Here is a 20,485-nt window from a genome sequence, read left to right as displayed (position 1 = left end):
CGACTGAACTGAGAGCTAGTTGTCTTGAAATTGGCCTCTTAAATTAAAAATGGAATTTTTGCTGGCTCAGATGTTACCTTCATCCTTACATTGTCAAAAATGACAAATAGAAGAAGATGAATTTAGGCTCTTGGATTCTCTCTCTGTTTCTTAACAAGGTTGATACAGATAGATACATGTGGAGTGCAGTAGGGAAAGGAGGATGCACAGATGGAGTGGAGACTATAAAATTCCTTGAAAGCACAGGCTGAATGTGTGATGAACTAAAATTAAACCTATATGTGAGAGGCAGTGGGATGTAGTGGGAAAAGACAAGCATTGAGCAAGGAACCAGGAAGCCTGGGTTCCAGACTGGGCTCTGCCACTAATTGGCTGTGAGATTCCAGATAAGTAAGCCACTCTCTCTGAGAGCTCAGTTCCCTCATCTGTCAAATAAAGGAGTATGGACAAGATGATCTTGGAGGTCTCTCGCATTCTATGAAATGAATCATTTCTTGGTAGTTTTCGTGAATATTAATGAGGTACTGCTGTTGTTTCAGAAATAGATTTGAATAAAGCTACATCGTGTCTGCTACAGATTAACCAGAATGACCAAACTTAGGAGTACAACTGATGACATGCATCTTCTATAAATAAAGAGTGAGGGTGCTCAGGATAGAGTGCTCAGCTTGGAGTCAGAAAGACCACTCTGGATTTTCCTATGTTCAGATCTGGCTTCAGACACTTATTAGCTGTGTGACCCTGGGCAAGTTACATAACCCTGTTTGCCTCAGTTTCCTCATCTATAAAAAGAAATGTTAAACCACTTCAGTATCTTTGTCAAGAAAACCCCCCATAGGGTCACTTAATGCTATTTACCTCAGTTTCCTCATCTGTAAAATAAGCTGGAAAAGGAAATAGCAATCCACTCCAGTTTCTCTGCCAAGAAACCCCCAATGGGGTCACAAAGAGTCCAAAAACAACTGAAAAACGACTGAACTGAGATCAGGACTGTTACATACATTGCAGCTTGATGGTTCAGTAGATAGAGCTCCAGATCAGACATCAGGAAATCTCAAATATAAATTTGTTTTTAGACCCTTACCATCTGTGTGATCTGGGGCAGCTTAACCACTGACTTGATTTCCTGAACTGTAAGATGACAGTCAGAAGAATTCCTTCCTCATAGGGTTATTGGGAGTATCTAATGAGATATAGTATTTTCAAAGCCCTGAGCTGACTGCAGGTACTTCATACATCCTGTTAGACATAGTATCAGTGGTTTTTCTGCTTCATTGTTTTCCTTTGTAACAAGTAACAACCAAGGGTTATACACTGCTGAACCCTGGCAAGACCATGTAGGGGTGTTCTCAAGGGGAAAGAATGGGAACATCCAGAAATCACTCTGATACAGAAAAGTGGAGTCATCAGGGAGGAGGTGAGACCATGAGCTTTTGATCACAGTCAAGTTTAACCAATCCTAGGGCCAAGGGTAAGTCAGTTTACAGTAGTCAAAAGACCTTTTGGGCTTGATGGTAGAAATGGCCAACGCTGTTGTAAAGCTTCTCTTTGTCCTGTGTGGTATATCAGTGGCAGGGGCTGAAGAGCTGTTTTGACCAGTCTTTTGACCAGTCTTATGCACAGTCTTATGGTGACCTCTTTCTAATTCTCTCCGCCCAGCCCCTGTAATGCCAGTGGGATACCCACAGCAGCTGCTATGGATATGCATGTGTATTTCCAGGGTAAATTTAGAAAATATAAACTCGCTTCCTCAAAAGATGAAACTAAGACATTTATTCAAACATCAGAAAGCCAAATCCATCATAGTAACAAGGACATCTATATACATTATCAATTCACGGAGCATAGGCAAAATCACTCCCTTTTTCACTAAGGCTAGCTGCTCTGCCTGTACATCTCCCTTTCCCTCCCTGCCTCTCCCTCTCCCTCTCTCCCTCTCTTTCTCCTTCCATTCCTCCCTCTCTCTCTCTCTCTCTCTCTCTCTCTCTCTCTCTCTCCCCTGCCTCTTTTCTCCTGAAGAAAAAAAAGGAAAAAGTGTCAGAATCTTTCTTCTCTCCTCAACACTCTGGAATAATCATCAACTTTATGGCACTTAATCTCTGTTTGCCTCAGTTCCCTCACTTGTAAAATGAGGATAATAATAGTACCTACCTCACAGGATTGTTGTAAGGATCTCTTCCTTTGTGTTCATGTGTGTATACGTGTGTGTGTGTGTGTGTGTGTATATTTGTGAATGGAAAGTAAGAGGAGATTTCAGGATGAAAAAATTTGAAAGCTGTTTTTATTTTACTCTGTTTTGGACATGTACCTTCTGGCTTCCAGACATTATATTTTATTACATTTTAAAATATATTAAAATATATTTATATCTTGGTTTTGGTCTGAACCTATGATTTCATCAGTGTATGCGTCAGAGGGTGAGTTTGAATGGTTTTTGCTGTTTACAATGCTAATTCCTCTTCAAACATGCCTCTCCTAAATATAGTTAATTTGATCTGAACAAACTTGTGAGGTGAGGAGAGCAGAGAATATGATTCCCATTTTATGGATGAAGAAACAGAGGCCTGGTGATGTAAGGTGCTTTGCTCAAAGTCATACAGTTGATTAACATCAGAGCCACAATTTGACCCTTAGATTGGTCATCTTTCCTCTTTGCCTTGTATTAACTTTGAAACTGGACACTGTCAAAGCTGCATTGGGGATGCATATTTTAGGAAAACGGTCTTTTGGAAGAGATCTGTCAACAGGCATTATTGAATGCTTACTATGTGTAAAGTGCTGGGAATAAATACAAAGAAAGGCAGAGATAGCCCCTTCCCTCAAGGATCTTACATTCTAATGGGAGAGATAATGCACAAAAAAACACTTATGGACAAGGTCCATATAGAGTTGACTGAAGTTGATCTCAGGGGGTGAGGCAGTAGCAGCTGGGGACCAATGAAAGGCCTTTTGTCAAAGGTGGGATTTGTGATTTGAAGGAAGGAAAGGAAACTTACAGGCAGAGAGAAGTGATGGGTAGAATGTTCCAGGTGTGGGAAACAACCAGTGTAAACACACGGAAATAAGAGATGGACTGTTGTATGTAGGAAACTACCCATTAAATTGAATGAGTTCTCTAAGCTGCATTGCATCCTGTCCTCCCCTGACTCCTCACTTCCATTTTACTCCAGTTAGAGAGGCAGTGCCGTAGAGTGGAATGAACTCTGGCCTAGAAGTCAGAGAACTTGGGTTTGAGTTCTATCTGGACCATTTATTAGCTGAGTGATTTGGGGCAAGTCACTTAATCTCTGACCCTCAGTTTCCTCATCTGTAACAGGAGGGGGTGACCTCCATAGTCTCATTTAGCTCTAAGTCTAAGGATCCTGGTACTCTGGAGAGAGGTAGAAGTGGATCACTTTATAAAATACTGTGGCTGTCAGTTCTCTTTAAGGCAGAGGGGCTTAATTAATTGAAAAATTTAAAGATAAAAATACCCCTGGGAATTTGGACTGACCGCCCTCAGCCTTAAGCTCCGTAGAAGCTGAGATAGTTTAAGGATCTGTCCAGAGGTCGAGTTAGATGCTTTTTTTTTTTTTTTGAGGTAATCAAGGTTAAGTGACTTGCCCAGGTTCACACAGCTATTTATTAAGCATCTGAAGCTAGATTTGAACTTAGGTCCTCCTGATACCAGGGCCAGTACTCTATCATCTGAACCACCTAATTGCCCCTGTCTGAATCAATTCCTGAGTAGCCTTGGGGATGTGGACTAAATTGGAATCTGTTCCCAAAGGAATCTAAGGCCTGTGAATCATAAAAACATAGAAATGTAGACCAGTAGAGCCAGAAGGCATCTTAGAAATTATCTGTCCCAACTTTCTCATTTTATGTTGAGGAAACTGAGGCCCAGAAAGGGTAAATGATCTGGCCATAAAGCTGGCATTTATATAATGCTCTAAAGTTTACTGTGTTTTACATACATTATTTCACTTGAGCCTCTTGACATCAGTAACAACAATGATAATTAATAATAATAGCTAGCAACTGTCGAGTTTTAAGATTTGCAAAATGCCATATATATTATATATGATTATATATAATATACATATTTATACACACACACACATATCTCATTTGTACCCCACACCAACCATGAGAGGTAGGTTCAATTATTATCTTCATTTTACAGGTGAGGAAACTGAGGCAGATAGCAATAAAGGGACTTGCCCAGGGTCACACAGCCAGTAAGTGTCTGGGGCAGGATTTGAACTCAGGTCTTTTACAAGTCCAATTCTCTCTCCACTGTGCCGTCTGACTGCCCAACGTTATGAGGTCAGAACTCCAGGGGATCAGTACTATAGGTATCATACTACAGAGCATTGCTAAATCCCTTGTATAGACCAAGAAACAAAGTTGTTGAGAGGATACTAATTATCATAGCAACAGCTAGCATTTATTTAGCATTTACTGTGTGCCAGGCATTGTGCTAAGTGTTTTGTAATTATTATCTCATTGAATCTTCACTACAATCCTGGGAGGCAAGTGCTATTATTATCCCCATTTTCCAGATGAGAGTCTTAAACAAACACGGGTTAAGTGACCTGTCCAGGGTTACAGTTGGTAAGTATCTAAGGCTGGATTGGAACTCTCAGACCTAGCACTCCATCCACTGCGCCACCTAGTGGCCTGTCCTTGGTCCTGCATGTAATGTCAAAAGTGGCATAGGGATTCAGGTATTCCTGAGTTTAATCAGCTGGAGCATTCTGTCCCTTTGTACCATACTACCTGTCTCTGGGTTTGTGATTCTTAATCCACTCCGATCTCCTCTTACACTACACCATGAATCCTCAGGCTTGCCTTTCCATCAGTCTGGTCTCCTGAGATCCTCTGAACAGGGATAAGTGGAAGCTAAGGTGACCTCCTTTGGGTATGCTTCAGGGAAGAATGAACCCTGCAGGCCTGCCATAGCCTGCATCAGTATCACTAGGGAGCAACAAGAAATGGTGATGCCTTTGGGAATGAGCTGAGCTTGGTGAGTCACCTGACAGTAAGACTAGTCATCCTTAGTCCCTGGGCTATAATAATAACTCTCATTCAGGTAGTCATTTAAGGTTTACAAAATGCATTTCTCACGACAACTCAATATGGCAGGTAGAGGAGGGATTGTGGTCTTTATCTTAGAGATCATTGTGAAGCTAAGAGAAACTGAGGACTTGCCTCTGACAGTTATTGTGAAGAAGGTGGGGACACAGGTTGGTACAGTTTAAAGAACACTGATACCAAGTCTAGGGCCCTGAGTTCAAATCTTGTCTCTGATGCTTACCATCTGTTTGCTTGAAGGGACTTTACAAACCATGGACCTTTGGCCAAGTCACTTCAACTCCCTTGGTCTTGGTTTCCATACCTGTAAAATGTTGGGGTTGATCTAGAGGGTCTTCTAGAGTTAGGATCCTATGACTAGTCATTCAGGATGCCTTTATTAAGCACTTATCTTTCAGGTACTGATACAGGCTACTAATGCCAGACTAGAACCTAGGCCTTTTGACTCCAAGGCTAGTGCTTTCTGTTGTGCCATGTTTCTTTCCATTTTAAAAGTGACATTCCTGACCCAACAACCACTAAGTATTTATTAAGTGCCTACTGTGTGCTGAGGAACTGAGTTAGGTACTAAGACAAAAGCAAAACTGTCCCTGACCTCAATAAGCTTACATTTTTAGTAATATGTACACATACACATATGCAAAAGAGATCCATGGGAGGGAGATACCAGTAGCCTTATGGAGCCAGAAAAAGCTTAACGGAGGGGGGCTGTGGGGAAATGCTAGAGCTGAGCCTTTGAAGAAAACCAGGGATTTCTAAGAAGGAGATAAACCCTGTGAGGGTCCCCTTCCCCCATGTCAGGTAAGTAGAGAGCTGAATGTTCCATGCCTTCCGCCCTCTCACCTGGTTTCCCTTGTAACTTTTCACAATGTGCATGTTCAGGATGGACAGCCATAGAACAGAATGAAATGTGCTGTCTATAGTGAAAGTAGAAGCAGCATTCTCTATAGCACTAGTCTTTTCAGGGTGTAGGGCAGACCAGCAGAGAACTTCTAGCTGGATTCTACCAAAAGAAAAATGTAGCAGTCCTGATCTAGGAGTTAGGAAATCTGGGCCCAGACTGAGGTTTTGCCACTAACTCTCTCTGGGACCTCAGACCACCAGTCTCTTTCTCAATCTGGGTCTGAATTTTCTTATGTAAGTAATGAAGGAAAAGTCTTGTTTAGCAGCCAGAAGGTTCCATGCTAAAGAAACCCACAGATGTTTTGTGTACTTGTACATTGCATATTAGATGATCTCTAAGATTCATTAAAAAATTATTAAGGGTCTCCCTTTCCAACTAGAGACAATTAGGTGACATAGTAGACAGAGGACTAGATCTAGAGACAGGAAAACTTGAGTTTAAATCCTGCCTCAGACATTTACTAACTTTGTGACCCTTGATAAATCACTTAACCTCTGTCTGCCTCAGTTTCCTCCTCTGTAAAGTGGGGATGTCTCCCAGGGTTGTTGAAAAGATAAAATGAGGCAATATTTGTAAAGCACTTTGCAAACCTTTTAGTGCCACATTGTTGTGGGTTAGTCATTTCACCTGTGTCTGACTCTTCGTGACCACGTTTGGGATTTTCTTGATGGTGATACTGCATTGTGGATACTGCCATTGCCCTCTCGAAGGGCCATGTAGCTAGCAGTATTGTTAACTCTATGGTCCTAAGTCTCATACCATCATAAAGCCCACCTCCAAACTCTTTTTTTTTTTTTCAAACAAGAATTCCCCCTATTTTTGCTTTTAAGCATGTCCCCAAGGCATCCACATTTGTATGCAGGAGTAGGAGAGAGCTATCCTCTGGGAGGTCTGACTGCCAGGTCTGATCTACTTCATGAGCCTAGGGCTCTGAAGGAGGATGGAGCCTGTCAAGTTGAACTGGTGAGTGAATAAGACCTACAGAGGGGGAATTTCTTTCTTTGTGAGAACACATACTCGAGTTTCCAGAGGGAGATGTGTTCCACCATACAAAATAACTGATGCTTTTGAAGTATGGAAGAAATTATTTTGTCATTTTAAAAATAAGGGTCATTATCCACAGAGTTAAGCCATGAACCCTTTGGGCCATGCTGATAATAGCCAAATTACTGATTAGCCTTCACAAATGAACTCTTTTTAATGAGAGATTATAATTAATTGCTTGTGTACAGTTGTAGAAAAAGCACCTGTTTAGAAGTTAGAAGGCATGAGTTTGAATTCCATTTCTCACATGTGACCCTAGGCAAATTACTATCATTTACTCATCTGTAAAATGGAGGTTAGGATACTTGCCTTACCTACTGCAAAGGGTTTATGTGGTTATAGATTTAAAACTGAGAGGGCTCATGGAAGATTTAGTCCAACACTCCTTGTTTTATAGATGAGGAAAGTGAGGCATAATGGTGGCTAAGTGACTTGCCCAAAGCTCCACAATGTAGTTCATGTCAGGGATGGGATTCAAATCCAGGACCTGACTCCAGAGCAAGGTGATTTGTGAGACAAGTGTTTTGTAAGTCTTTAAGCAATATAGAAATGTGAGTTAGTATCATTAATTAATCAATTAATTAATTAAAAAGAGTAGGGCGTCCTAAAAGTTTTCTTCTCTTTGGATATAGAGTGTGCCGCTTGGTAGAAGAACATAAATATAAACTAGTGGTGTAACAGAGTAATGTGGAGGAAAGAATGCTGGCCTTAGAATTCATAGAGCAGGCAGACAAAGTTCCTAGTACTAGACTTACCAGTTATTTGAACCTCAGTTTTCTCATCTATAAAATGGGATTACATGAGATAATTCTAAGATCTCTTCCAGATCTAACATTATTTTTAAAGTCCTTTTCAGCTCTGAATTCCTGTGTTCTGATACTAAGCTCAAAATAGCTCTGAAATTGTGCTTTTGCCATCATCATGGCATGAAACATGATGGGATTCTGTAGAATATGAAAGGATATCAAAGTGAACCTGCAATCTAAGTTATAAAAATTATAGGATTGTCCTTATAGCTTGCTGGAAAATGGAGTTTTTCTTTTGTGATGGTACTCACAGCTAGAATTTGGGTGGGTGGGAGGAAGGTGATGATTTATGCCCATGAACCATAGTGGTGGCGAAACAGAGCTAAGCCAGCCTTGTCTGTTTTCTAGCTCATACCTGCAACCTCTGTCTCACTAATACAGTAGGCCAACCATTTATTAAGCACCTACTCTGTGCAAAGTTCTGGACTAGGCAAGAGAGATTCAGAGGCCAAAGTGAAATAAGTCCTTGACTTCAAGACACACCTGCCACATATAAAGAAGTTTTCCCATGCTTGATGGAATGAATGGATGAGAACAGTTTGTTTAGTGGCCCTGAAAACAGCTGAAGCAGGTGCTGTGGAGCGCTTAGAGCTTGGTCAGACATGGAAGACACCAAAGTCATCAACCGCCTCCCTGGTTGTTGTTGGTCATCTTGACTTTTGTCCTGGCCCTGGACTTCCATGACTCTAGAAGAGAGAGTGGGGCTGACAACTTTGTGCAATTCTGCCTCACTTAAATCCAATGCACATACAAGTCAAAGTTTCACCCAATGATATCGTTGGTCTTTGAAAATGAAGGATGTACAATAATGACATACAATGAACAGAGGCAGTACTGCCTGTGTATAGGAATGAGATCTCTTCCACTTTTTAGGTAGTTTGGGGACAATGACTATATCATTTTACTTGTCAAAGTATGGAGGAGACATTTCTAATTCACAAACATGAGTATTAAGATTTAATTAATTAATAAAATTTTTAGAGGTGTCATTAAATGCTTCATTCCTAGCCAAGTCACTCCACACTGCTATGTGTAGTTCTACCAAATCAATTCAGTAGGTCATATAAGAGAAAGGACATTGGATTTGGATTCAGAAGACTGGCAAATCACTTAATTTTACTTGGTCTGTTTCTTCATCTGTAAAATGAAGCAGGGGAGGGATTAATTAAATGCCTCCTGTGCATAGGACCCTGCCCTTGTTATTTAGATATAAAGCTGAAAAAAAATGGTACAGTTTTACCCTCAAGAACTTTGTAATATTAGAAGGAAAGACCATAGAAACATGATAGCTCTAGACCTGAAAGTCAGAGGCTAGCCAGTCCGACTCCATTTTGCCAATGAGCAAACTGAGGACCAGGGAGGTTAAATCACTTGCTCATGCTTACATAGCTTGTGAGTGTTGTAAGTAGGATTTGAACTCACATCCTCTGACTAGCACTCTTGTTCTTTCCACTGAACTACATTGTATATATTAGCTTGGACAAATAGTTACACTGTAAGGTAGAATGTGATAGGGACAAAGACAATGTTCTCTAAGAAGATTTTTGGAGGAAGAGAAGACTTTCAGAATTGGATTGAGATAAGCTTGGTAAGAGAGAGAGAAAGAAAGAATGTGTGTGTGTGTGTGTGTGTGTGTGTGTGTGTGTGTGTGTGTAGAAATAGAGAATAATGGGGGATTAGAGACATATATATGAAATCCTTTCAGTTTTTATTTAATGGCCCTTGAATTTGATAGCAATGTCTAGTGATGATATCCACAGGATACTATGAGTGAAGAAGGAAGCTGGATACTGATTATTCATTGTTCATTTCTCATTCATGTTTTCCATCATTTTTCTGTTAGTGAAATGACCAACTTAAAGTATAAGTATCTCTCTGTCTCTCTCTTTCTCTCTCTCTTTCTCCCTCCCTCCCTCCCATTACTCCTCTCTCTTATTTTGTCTAAGAACATATAATTGCATATATATTGTATTTGCAACATATTTGCATATATTTTTAGATACATATGTCTAAGAACACATATTTGTTCAAAGTTAAATGCCTTTCCCAGCAAGGTATTTCTGAGAGTTGTTTCTTGTTTTTAACTCTCATCTATGGTATTATTAAATGTTAACTGCTAGATGCAGTCAGGTTCTCAAATTTCTTAAGTGTTTTGTGGCTACTCAGGCTTTTTTGCTAAAAGCAGCCTTTATTTTAAAAAAATGGTCGATAATTCTTGGTTTTTTCACATTACCTTAATTTCCAAACATATCCCTCCTCCCTTCCCTACCCTTGCAATCTTTGTAGCATCCCTGGCAAAAAAAAAAAAAAAGTCTATAAGAGAAGGAAAAAGCAGGTCAGCAAAACTAAACCAACAAATGATGAGCAGTGTTCCATGCCCATAGTCATCCATCTCTGGAAAGAAGGGAAGGCCAGGCATTTTTCTTCTCTTTTTTGGGATTAAGTTTGGTCAGTATAATTAAAAAGCGCTCAATTTTGTTGTTGCTCTTTTCTGTTGTCATCTATATATGATGTTTTCCTGGTTTTGCTTACTTCACTTTTGTTTGAAGAATGGGTCTTGCTTATCTCACCCTGGCTTGAAGTGCATGGACCACTCATGGGCCCAGTCTCACAATTGATTAGCATAGAAACTTTGACCTGTTCGTTTTCCAGCCTGGGCTGGCTCATCCCTCCTTAGGTGGCTTGGTCCCTCTCTCCTAAGCTATAAGCTTCCATTCCTCCCTTCCCAGAGGCACCATATTGGTGCCAGACTTAGTAAGGAGACCTCATTGACTTTAGCTTTATGGCATTTCAGAACTCTGGAGCTCAGGAGACCCACTAGTCCCAGCCTCCCCAGTAGCAGAGATTTTCAAGCATGTATGTGCTGCCAACACATTTGACCTTACTTCACTTTGCATCAGTTCATATGAGTCTGTGCTTCTCTGCATCCCTTATATTTATTGTTTCTTATTAATATTGCATTACATCCTTATACTACAGTTTGTTGATCCATTTCCAGGTCAATGGACATCTACTTTGTTTTCTCTTATTTGCTGCTATGAAAGTGATCAACCTTTGTTTTTATGGTTATCTTCATTGTGAGGACAGCCTCAATGCCATTCTCCTGTCACAGTGGGATCCAGGGTCCCTCAAGGCAGCACAGGGCTTTTTTTGGTTCAGGTATTAATTTCATCATCTCTATCACTTTAGGAGTAGATAGCCTGGGCAAGTAGTGTATAGATCCTGCGTAAGTCAGTTAACCTTTGCCTCAATTTCCTCATCTGTAAAATGAGCTGGAGAAAGAAATGACAAATCACTCCAATATCTTTGCCAAAAAAACCTAAAAATGGAATCATGAAGAACTGGACACAACTGAACAATAACAAAATACATAGTCTGATTTCCATACCTACATGGCTGACTACTAGTCCTTTGTTGTGACTACACTGTTGTGTGGTACGGGTGCTGATTTTAACTACTTGTATAATTTTCAGTGGAAATTCACACTGGTGTAAAGCCTAGATATAGATTTTTAAAAGCTCCTATGGACGGATTGGGGCAGCTTGGTGGTGTGGTGGATAGATAGATTGCTGGTCCAGGAGTCAGGAGGACCTAATCTGGTCTCAGACACTTACTAGTTGTGTGACCCTGGACAAATCACTTAACCTTATTTGCCTCAGCTTCCTCATCTGTAAAATGAGCTGGAGAAATAAATGGTAAACCACTGCAGTATCTTTGCCAAGAAAATATCAAAAGAGGTCCCAAAGAGTAGGACATGACTGAAAATGACAAACAAAAACCTGAGCAAATCATCTCTCTGGTGGCTTTTTATGCTGTGGATATAAAGATTCCACTTCAGGAATTTAACATGGAGATCACCATATGGAGTCACAGACTCACTCTTTTCATACTTTTTTCTTAGCCTAGTACTATTCAGCCTTGTATTACTACTAGTTTTTCTCTTGGCAAGTCATGTCATTTCTCTCAGCCTCAGTCTCCTTATCTGTAAAATACAGGGATTGAATTTGATGGCTTGGAAAATTTCTTCCTTCTCTAAATCTGTAATGTTATGAAAGCAGCATTTATGTTCCAGGAGCTTAACCAGAAGAGTCCTCTGATTAACTTAGCTTCTAGCTCCATGAGTGTTTGCTTGGGGTGGTCATTGCATGGGTTTCATTTATTGTAGAAGTCCTGACTGATTCTTACTCTTAAAGGAAAGGAGTTTTGTGGGAGGAGCCATTCTGTTTCTGGCTCATAAAACAGTAGATTATTTTCAGAGAGCTATGAAGTTACAGTCATACAACTGGGAATCAGTCTGAAGGGGCCTGCCAATTTAACAAGCCCTAAGTGCAGAGAATTACTTCAGTTCTTTGTGGGCTATCAGGAGTCCTTCATGGCTTTTCTGCATTGTTTATTAGCTCCTGTGAGTCTTTTGTAATTTTCTGTGGGATGGAATGCAAGTGTATTTATTTACGTAGTATATGCATAGATGGCTACCATGAGTGCTTGTATGGGATCTGGAATCCTTTACCCCATGTCTGGGGAGACCTAGACAAGAAGTTATATTTGGAGTATTTGGAGATGTTTCCCAGAGCAAACTCAAGGTGGGATTGTAAAGGAGAGGAGAAAGGAAGTGAGAAGATGAGAGGGGGGAATGAGAAGAAAATGAGAGAATTTTTGATACAGTTCTCAAAACTGGCTTCTTAAGCTCAGGATTTGTACAAGGCTTTGGGTTTTTATATGTGTGCAGTATGTATGTATATACATGTATGTATATATGTTTATATGTATGTTTGTGATTATACATGCATGTGTATGCATATGTACATATGTTGCTGTTTAATAGTTTTCAGTTGTGTTTGACCCTTTGTGACCCCTTTTGGGATTTTCTTGGCAAAGATACTGGAGTGGTTTGCTGTTTCTTTTTCTAGCTCATTTTACAGATGAGGAAACTGAGGTAAACAAGGTTAAGTGACTTGCCCAGGGTCACACAACTATTAAATGGCTGAGGTCAGATTTGAACTTGGGTCTTCCTGACTCCATGCCTGGCACTCCATCCAATGTTCCACTCAGGTGTGTGTGTGTGTGTGTGTGTGTGTGTGTGTGTGTGTGTGTGTGTGTGTGTGTGTGTGTGTGTGTGTATGTGTATGTGTATGTGTATGGAGTGAGGGGAGACAGAGAGAGAGAGAGGTATTAGATATACCTGAATAGATAAACAGCTTTAACTTATGGTTGATGACTGAGCTAGCCCTCTGAATTGGTTAATGGGAATCTAAGGCTTAGTAACTCTGGATTATACTGTCAGGTCATACTTTTCTGAAGGAGTTTTCCCAGGTGAACAATGGTTATGATTATGTGTAGTCAATACTGAAGGCTTTTCCTTGTGTGGAGGGATGTTTTATGCCCAGGCAAACTGGCTTTGTTTGTGGGCCTGGACGGGGTGCTTGGAGCTGGTCTTAGGTGCTTACATGAACTCTCCTTACTGTTAAGTGGTGGCTGTTTTCTGTTATTACTAATAGAGGCTCTAACACACTTGGTTCACAGCAACCCCCTAGAGTAGCTAGTAGGTATATTTTTATAACAAAACCTATGTTTTTATTTAGGCACTGCTTTTTCACTTTACCTGGGTGACCTTGGCCAAGTCCTCTAGCTACTTTGTTTACCTTTCCTCATCTTTAAATGAGAGGGTAGAATAAGACACCCTCTGAGATTCTTTCCAGCTTTGCATCTGTGACCTCCATTTTACAGATAGAATCCTGGGGCTAACAAAGATGAAAATGATGTGCCCACGTTTACAAATGGCAGAGTCTGAATTTCATCATATGTCTTTTGATGTCTGAATGAGTGCACTTTCTCTGTGATCTGGAACCTAGAGCTCAGATCTAAAGTCTATCCTATGTACATCTAATTCTGTGAAATTACTTAAAGATAGAGGCAGGAAAAAAATGTTATCACTTCCATGTTGTGCTGTCAAATGTCACCACCCCTTTGTTGGGGCCTTCATCCTCTCTTGCCTGGACTTTTATCATAGCCTCTGAACTAGCTTCTCCCTATCTGTAGTCTCTCCCTTTTCCAAATCATCCTTTCCAAAGCTGCTTAGTAAACTCCTTACTCCGGCATTTTAGGCTACAATCTGGCTTCAGCCTACTATTCTGACATCATTTGCTACTTCAGGGGCCACTGGGCCATGTTGTGAATGGAGTGCTGACCTTGGAGTCAAGAGGACCCGAGTTCAGATGTGGCCTCAGACACTAGCTCTGGACTGGTCATTTGATCTCTCTGAACCTTAGTGCTTCCTCTGTACAGTGAGGGCACCTCTAGCTCTTATTCCTGTAACCTGACTCTTTCATGCTCTGTACGAGCCTACTGGTTTTTCTCAGAACTCAGTCTACTGCCTCTTGCCCTTCTACATGTAGGCAGGCCATTGTTCCCATGCTTGGAAAGTATTCCATTTTCAACTTCCTTGGTTAAAATCTTTCTCTTCCTTCAAAGTTCAAGTTCAGTTGTTACTTCCTTTATGAAATTTTCTTCAATCTCATCTTGAAAGTGTTCTCTTCAAATTTTCCTAGAACATTTTTGTCTGGGCCACTAACTTGGGTTCAGAAAAATCCAAGTTTAAATCCTGCTTCAGACACTTTCTAGGTGGGTGACTGGGCAAATCATTTGCCCTATCTCAGCCTCAGTTACCTTGTAGGTAAAGTGAGGATAATCATTGTACTTACTTTACAGGCTTGTTGTGAGGATAAAAGAAGACAGGGTAAATGATACTGTTTATGTCTGTGACCTTCTCCATTTTACAGTAAATAAAGTAGTTTGCAAACCTTAAAACGCTATACAAATTCTAGCTATTCTATCTTTTTTATATTTCTTTATGTGTAGGTTGTATTGCTCCATTGGACTGTAAACCCACTGAGGGCAGGAAATGTGGTGTTTTTATATGTGTATGTATGTACGTGCATTGGTTTGAATATAGTTCATGCTTAATAAATGTTGGTTGAATTATGGAGACGGGAGATTGCCAATTAACTTCTCTTTTGAGCATCACTGTCAACTTCCCTAAAATTCTCAGATGCCCAAAAGTTCAAAATATCTAAACTACAGTTCAAAAAAAAAACATCTTGACTTTCTTCTGTGCATTGTTACGATGAGCCTGCATTTCTGAGCTGTGACTTGAAGGCTAAACTTTCCAAAACCCACAGATGGCAGTCCTCAGTGAGTTTATGGAGGGATGGGGACATGGTCTCCCCTCACCTCACATGAATGCCCTGGCAATATTCACAGGGTGGTTGTTAGGACCAGATCAGCTAAGGTATGTGAAAGCACTTTTTAAATTGGAGAGCCTTATATGAACTGAGCCTTGTATGAGGCAATCAGAACCAGGAGAACAATTTACACAATGACCACAGTAATGTAAGAGAAAGACAGGAAGAGATCACAGATCTGTTCCATGCGGTGACTAATTGACTCTATGGGACTCATGATGAAAAACTCTCCTCTCAGTACCAGGCAAGGCAGGAGCCTGTAGGTGAGGAATGGGGCATGTGTTGTCAGGTGTGATCAATGTCTCTGTTACTTTATTTTGCTTAATTCTGCTTTTATTTTTATTACAAGTGAGGGTTCTATTAGGTATAAAATAATTGGGAAGTAACAGTAATTTTTTTTTAAAAAGCATCAAAATTTTCTTTTCTTTTAGCTTTTAGTTTCAGGTATAAATATATACCCGGGAATTTGAAAGAAATAGATTAATGAATTGGAAATTGTAGCAGATGTGTTGGAAAAGGGAGAGAGGTTTTGAAATTTTTCCGTGATATTATTGTACGTACTGTATTTCACAGCATAATTGTTGCAGATTTTCTGACAATTTTTTTTCTGCAAAAAAGTGGGATGTGACCATTATGTGAAGCTTTTTTAAAAGTTGTGCTGGTATTATTTAAAAATCGTTTATTACTAAACTATCTTTGGTATAAGATTACAATGCACAGAATGCTCATGAATATACATTAAAATGGAATGCTGACAATGTGCATGATCTGAGAATTCTAGGCTGGTGGCTTGCAGTGTTGGAGAGATAAAAGCGTACCCATATGCCACTGGTGAATGCATTGCTGCTCTGTTTACCTTTTAAGTGGCCTCATGAATAGAACTGTAACAGGTGATGGTTATGTGATGAAAGATTATAAAGCAATTTTTGGACTGGCGAAAACAAACAAAACCCCCAAAAAACAAATGAACAAAATAAACCAGGGTGTGATAATTATGCAGCGGCAATGATTATACAATGAAATACAGTAGGTATTTCTGTGTGCGTGTGTGGTGTGTGTGTATGAGCATATATTCAAACACTCATGTACATATAAGTACACAAATTATTCATGTTTGTTCCTTAGACCAGAACAGTACAGGGACTCAACACTGGCCCTGGAATCAGGGGATCTGGATTCAAATCTCATCTCTGATACTACCTTTGTGAACTTGGCCAAGCCAACCACTTATGTCCTTGGTTTCCTAATCTGTAAAATAAGGAAGTTGCACTAGAGTGCCTCTGAGTTCTCTCTCAGTTCTATAGCTCTGAGCCTATATTCAAGTATGGGCACATGATGGGAGCATGACCCAGAACAGCATGAAGGCAGCGCCACTGAGCACATGACCAGAAATCCTTCCAGTTGCTGAGTTGCCAAGGGATGCCTTTACATCTCTGCTTCGATACTTTTCAGGAGATGCAAGCAAATGTTGGAGCCAGAGAAGAGACTCCTTGCTGTATTATTTGGCTCCAGGCAGTTCCTTGCTTGCTGTGTAGATAAATGAAAAAGAACAGGGAAAAAATGTAATGGGCTTTGTGCTTCCCGGTGGTAAGAAAATGCTCTCTTTAGGAAATAAAAATAACTCATATTTATATAGTGCTTTAAGGTTTGCAAAGCACATTGTTCACAATAACCTTGTGAGGTAGGTCATACAAATATCATTATTCCCAGGGTTTTTAAATTTTTATTTTATTTTATTTTTTTGAGCTAGCAGGAGAATTGAACCAGTGATTAAACAATGTAAGGAACTCCTGGCACGGAAACTCCCTTCACTAACACATATTGGAAACTCCTCTATAATTTAGTCTTAGAAAATTGCCTGGGACACCTGAGATATTCAGTGCTTTGTCCACAGTTATATAGTCATGATGTGTAAAAAGCAGGACTTAAACCCAGTCTATTTTCTGGATCTCAAGGCACGTTCTTTTCTTGCTTCTTTACCTTTTGTTTCAACTTGAGAAAACTCAGGGTCTCAGAGTTTGTGACTTGACTGTGATTACAGATCCATTCATGTTTTCAGAAAAGATTGAACCCAAAGTGTCTGACACAAGCCTAGTATTTTATGCCTGGTGCCCTACTATCTCTTTTGTATGAACGAGCCCAGGAGTCTTCCAGCAATGCTCATTGTAAATGGTATTCTAAGCCTTTCTCCCGTTTCTAACCATATTTTGAGATCTCAATATCAATAGGTTGCATTTGTAATGTTTTCAAAGATCTTTTCATACATTTTGTTTTTTGATTCTTATAATAACCCTGTGATATAAAAGAGGATTATAATAATAACGTCAATTTTATGGATAGACAATGACCACAGTAATATCATGAAGCCCAGAGACATCATGAGTTACTTTTGTTGTTCAGTCATTTCAGTTATGTCCAATCATTGTGATCCCATGTCTGGTTTTCTTGGCAAAGATTGTGGAGTGGTTTGCATTTCTTTCTCCGTAGTTGAGGAAATTGAGGCAAACAGGGTGACCAGGGTCACACAGTTATGAAGTGTCTGAGACCAGATTTGAATTGAGGAAGATGAGTCTTCCTGATTCTAGGTCTGGCGTGCTATCCACTGAGCCACCCAGCTGCCATGACTTCCATGGTATTGCCCTTAGTGAGTAGTGGAGCAGGCAACAGATTTCTAGTCTTTTCTAAGCCACATGGACTCCTAAATAGATTACATAATAGGTAGATTCTTCAAGTCACTGTTGAAAAAAGTAGGGAAACGCCTAATGTCCTTAGTTACTCTTCAGATATTCAGATGCACTTACTATTAGCATATGGTTAGAATTTTGTTTTTCTCCTAGATATGAATCTCAGTGAATTTCAAATTCACATCTGGTTTAAAGGATGAAAACAACTTATATTAACCAAACATAAGAATGGAAGCTAAAGTTTATAGTCCCACCATTGCTAATGACCAGCTCTTATCAGGCCTTACGTAGCATTTTTTAAAAATAATTCTCCAATATACTCATCATAGAAGGCTATATATATAGTTATATGCTTGGGTCTAATCTCCTTATTAGACTGTAAGCTCCATGTATAAGTTCTCTGTCTTGTCTAAGTGTAGGATCTCCCCTGGTACCCAAGTACTATGCTGTGTGTACAGGAGGTCCTTAATAAGTGGTAGTTGAATGAATGAAGGGACAAATGAACGTATTTGCTATGTCTTTGTTGTATTTGAGCCTGTTTACCATTCACTTTTCCTACTCTTTTTCCTGGGTTTGCCCTTCATGATTATCTCCTTCTTGTCTTGGTCTCCTTTTCCAGGTCATCATCCATGTCCTACCCAGTATGCGTGAGTGTACTTCAGGGCTCTGTCTGAAGACACCATCTCCCTCCATTCTTTGTCAGTGATTTCACCTTCTCTGGATTAGGCTATCATCTCGATCCCAGAAGATCCCAGATCTTCATAGTATTTGTCTTGAATTCTGGTTCTGCACCACTTTCGGATATCTCCAAATGGATGTTCCATAGACATCTCAAACTCATTATGTCTAAAAAAGAACTTAAATTCTTTCCTCCTCGAACCCTCTCCTCTAACTTTCCTCTTTCTGTTGAGTGTACTACTGTTCTTCTAGTTACCCAGGTTTGCAACCCAAGTCAACCCAAGTCTCCCTCACTTCCTATATCCAATGAGTTGCTTCTTTCTTCATTGTATCGCTTATATGGCCAACCCCTCTAGTTTAGGCCTAAATCATCTAGCACCTCGACTGTGACAGAAGTGTCCTAACTGATTTCTCTGATAACTGTCAAGGTGATATTCCAAAAGCACAAGTTTCACCACATCATTCTTTGATCAAGAAATTTCATTTGGCTCCCTATTTGTCTGCAGAATAAAAACATGAATTCTTCTGGCTTTTAAAGCCTTTTCACTATTTGGTTTCAACCTACTTTTTCAAGTTTAACACATGTAACTCTCCTTCATAAGTTCAATGTTGTGTTCAAACTGGTCTTCTTCCTGTTCCTCATTCATGACATTCTGTGTCCCTTCTTTGTCTAAGATGTCCATGGAATGCATTCCTCTCCTCACCACTATTTTGCAGAATCCCTAGCTTTCTTTAAAGCTCAGCTCTTGATCCTTCAAATGGGCATTTCTCCAAATCCTGCCCACAATTATTTATCTATTTTGTGTATACTTTGTATTTCATTTTCTGTGTATTTATTGGTTCCCCCCAAAAAGGATCTTTGAGGGCATTGGTTTTTTGGATTTTGTCTTTTTATCTCTGAAATATGACATGCATTTTGATACATAGCATTCACTTAATAAGTACTTGTGAAATAAATCAGTGATGATGGACTGGGAGATAGTTTCTTTGTGTTTTGGTAAGCCACTGGTGTCTTCAAAGGTTCTTATTTTTAAAGATTAATTTATATCTTTGGAAAAATTGCAACTAGTATGTCTCTGGGTAATTTTCACAAAATCTTTTGAATCCAGGTCAGATATAGCATACATCAGAAGTGTTAGACATATAGCCCACAACACTCTGGAGTGTGACCCAAACCAAATTAAAATGTAGTTACTATTGGATTTTAACGTGTTAATTATTAATAAAAAATACATAAACATGCATGGTTTTCCAAGTCATTACGTGATCTGCAAGAATCCTTGTATACAGTTCCATGACCCTCATTTCTATTTGATTTTGACAACACTGGCAATATGCCCATTTCCCAGGAGGAATAACTGACTTGGATATATGATCTGGCCTAGCTCCCCATTGCAGTATTGATCCATTCTTGTTTAGCTCATTGCTGATTGAGGAGATCGCTATCAGACCAGATCGGCTGTTCTATGTGATTCATTTGTCTATTCAAAACCTTTCCATTCTTAATTATTCTGCTTTTCCTTTGCATTTTGACTGGTTTCTTTAGGTTTATTAAGTGCACTTTAGTGGTCTCATCTTAGGATAGGTAGCCTTTGGGCGTTGTAAAAATTAAAGAGTGTTTTAGCAGGTGAGTGTTGGTAAATATCACAGGGAAATATAGACTGAACCTGCTTTTTACATCTTTTTCCAAATTTTCTTTTTCATTATGAACTTGAAATATATTTACAAATATAAACATTTCTGTATGCAAAGAGGAAAAAAATAGAAGATGGTCTTTGAAACCAATAAATATCTATTACATATAGATTGTTTCTTTTTAAAAAGTGGCTATTAATTAAATTTAATGCTACAGTTTTTGTATGTGTCCCATGTGCCCCTTTGTGAATTTCTCATCTTTTCTATGTATTTTAAAATTTTCATTAACCCATGTTTCTTTCTTTTCACTTTTTTCACATTGCTTTTATTCCCCCAGTCACTCCCCCCTTTCCTCCCAAAAGAAGAGAACCAGTACCATAGAGCAAAACACATTCACATATTGTCTATGTATAAAAA

General features: G+C 39.5%; 1 protein-coding gene across 3 annotated transcripts in view; it reads left to right on the top strand.

The window, feature by feature from the left end:
- The window catches only part of FOXN3 (forkhead box N3), a 511,610-nt gene that overhangs the window by 89,815 nt on the left and 401,310 nt on the right, over positions 1-20,485 (top strand). The gene's annotated exons all lie outside the window — the stretch shown is intronic.

This window comes from Notamacropus eugenii, chromosome 7 (assembly GCF_028372415.1).
Source record: "Notamacropus eugenii isolate mMacEug1 chromosome 7, mMacEug1.pri_v2, whole genome shotgun sequence".
NCBI classification, from domain to species: Eukaryota; Metazoa; Chordata; class Mammalia; order Diprotodontia; family Macropodidae; genus Notamacropus; species Notamacropus eugenii.
The sequence above is the reverse complement of the archived record's forward strand: the minus strand, read 5'-3'. Positions and strand labels throughout refer to the sequence as shown.